The 2,500-nt window shown below is 61.9% G+C and overlaps 1 non-coding gene across 1 annotated transcript; it reads right to left on the bottom strand.

Moving 5' to 3' along the window:
• Nucleotides 1-265: 265 nt before the first annotated feature.
• LOC140473318 (5.8S ribosomal RNA) lies at nucleotides 266-419 on the bottom strand. The gene has a single exon (XR_011958262.1). It is a non-coding gene; the product is annotated as a 5.8S ribosomal RNA (ribosomal RNA).
• Between the last annotated feature and the right edge of the window lie 2,081 nt (nucleotides 420-2,500).

Below are 2,500 nucleotides of genomic sequence, written 5' to 3'. Positions count from 1 at the left end.
GTGTGAACCACCGACAGCCATTCTGGGACCGGTGACAGCCGTGCTGGCCCCACTGCCACGACACAGACGGACGCCAGGCCGCGCTCCCCGGCGGGGGGATGGCGTCGAGCCTGACGAACGGAATGTGCAGGGTGGGGGGGAAAGGCCAAGCGCTCCGACGCCGGAGGGCTCCGGAGTCTGAACTTAGGGGGACAAAGAGGACGGGTCCTCTGCGACACCCCAGCCGCGCTCTCGCCAGCCAAGGCGAGTGCGATTGATTGCCAAACGACCCTCAGACAGGCGTGGCCCCGGGAAGAACCCGGGGCCGCAAAGTGCGTTCAAAGTGTCGATGATCAATGTGTCCTGCAATTCACATTAATTCTCGCAGCTAGCTGCGTTCGTCATCGACGCACGAGCCGAGTGATCCACCGTCAAGAGTTGTCTGAGTTTGTTTTAGGTCTCTCCCTCGCCAGAGGAAAGCGACCCGGACCGCACATACGCTCCCCACCTTGAGCTACAGCCACCTGCACGCCGGCGTGCGGGCGGAGCAGGGTGGCGTGAAGCGATGGGGAGCACCATCCTGGTGCGGCCCGCAGAAACATACGTCTATTGGGGGGAGGAGGACAGGGCGCCCAAGAGGCGATGCGTGCCCCAACGCACCGCAGCGACGGAGGCAGGATCACCGCCACCATGTCGCCCGCCTAGTATCACGAGGCGTGCAGCAGCTTTGCCCTAGGAAAAGCAGAGGCGGGAACGGGCACCGGCCATCGGTTCGGCAGCGTCACTGACGCGTGCACGTGGCGGCGTGTCGGCGAGCGGACTTCCTGCGAGGAGGCGGGGGCGGCACTCGCCCGAGCAGACGCCCGCCCGGCCCAGCCACCGCCGAGGTGGACTGGGAGTCGCGGCAACGGCTCGTCATACTCGTTCCCACACTCACAGCGCAGCTTGCCCGCAAGCCACCGACCACCGATCGACGCCAGGCGCCCCGACCGAGAGCGGGATCGCTCGTTCGCCCTGCTGGCAGTTCGCTGGGGATCACTACTGCACGGAGCTCGGAGACCGACGGGCGGCAACTCGAGAGTCTTTAAACCACCACCCCCATCCCGCAAGTGCAAAGAGGCTGTATACGCACAGACGGGTGAGGGGAATAGGTACCCCGTCGGGTTTGAAGGGAGCGTGACTAGATAGCAACGATGTAAACCCAGCCGATTTGGGAGCGAAAGACCGGCGCCTGCATCACCGGCTTCGTTTCCCGTGGCTGGAGAGTACACCGAAACCCTCCGTCTGTCGCGAGCTCCCGACGACGCGGTGCCGCCAAGCAGCAGGGCCGGACCTGGTGTGGCTCCCCTCGTCGATCACAGACCGGTCGGCACTACTGACGAGACGGTGGAACGGGCTTCGCCCCTTGTGACGAAGGGTGATGCGAACCCGCCCGCCCGCGTGCGTTCGGGGTGGACTCGGCAAACGGAGATTTGAAATCGGAAAGTGTCCTCCTGCCCCGCGCAGGTAGGCGCCCAACAGTTGTGGGGGGTTTGGCGGTGACCACGGCTGCAGGGCCTGCTACCCCGACGAGCTCTCCTGCTGGCCCCGAAACCACCCTCGCGAGACAAGTTGAAACGGAAACGGGCGTACCCCCAAGCCGACGATCCTTTCTTATTTGTTACTTTTTTTTTCACTTGCTCGAGTTGTGGGGATTTGGCGGTGACCACGGCTGCAGGGCCTGCTACCCCGACGAGCTCTCCTGCTGGCCCCGAAACCACCCTCGCGAGACAAGTTGAAACGGAAACGGGCGTACCCCCAAGCCGACAGAGATCCTTTCTTATTTGTTACTTTTTTTTTTCACTTGCTCGAGTTGTGGGGGTTTGGCGGTGACCACGGCTGCAGGGCCTGCTACCCCGACGAGCTCTCCTGCTGGCCCCGAAACCACCCTCGCGAGACAAGTTGAAACGGAAACGGGCGTACCCCCAAGCCGACGATCCTTTCTTATTTGTTACTTTTTTTTTCACTTGCTCGAGTTGTGGGGGTTTGGCGGTGACCACGGCTGCAGGGCCTGCTACCCCGACGAGCTCTCCTGCTGGCCCCGAAACCACCCTCGCGAGACAAGTTGAAACGGAAACGGGCGTACCCCCAAGCCGACGATCCTTTCTTATTTGTTACTTTTTTTTTTCACTTGCTCGAGTTGTGGGGGTTTGGCGGTGACCACGGCTGCAGGGCCTGCTACCCCGACGAGCTCTCCTGCTGGCCCCGAAACCACCCTCGCGAGACAAGTTGAAACGGAAACGGGCGTACCCCCAAGCCGACAGAGATGCTTTCGCTCCTGTTACTTTTTTTTTCACTTGCTCGAGTTGTGGGGGTTTGGCGGTGACCACGGCTGCAGGGCCTGCTACCCCGACGAGCTCTCCTGCTGGCCCCGAAACCACCCTCGCGAGACAAGTTGAAACGGAAACGGGCGTACCCCCAAGCCGACAGAGATCCTTTCGTACTTGAACCAACACAAAGTTTGTCACGTTTTATTTTTACG

Source organism: Chiloscyllium punctatum, unplaced genomic scaffold (genome assembly GCF_047496795.1).
Source record: "Chiloscyllium punctatum isolate Juve2018m unplaced genomic scaffold, sChiPun1.3 scaffold_577, whole genome shotgun sequence".
NCBI classification, from domain to species: Eukaryota; Metazoa; Chordata; class Chondrichthyes; order Orectolobiformes; family Hemiscylliidae; genus Chiloscyllium; species Chiloscyllium punctatum.
This window is presented reverse-complemented; position numbering and strand designations above follow the sequence as displayed.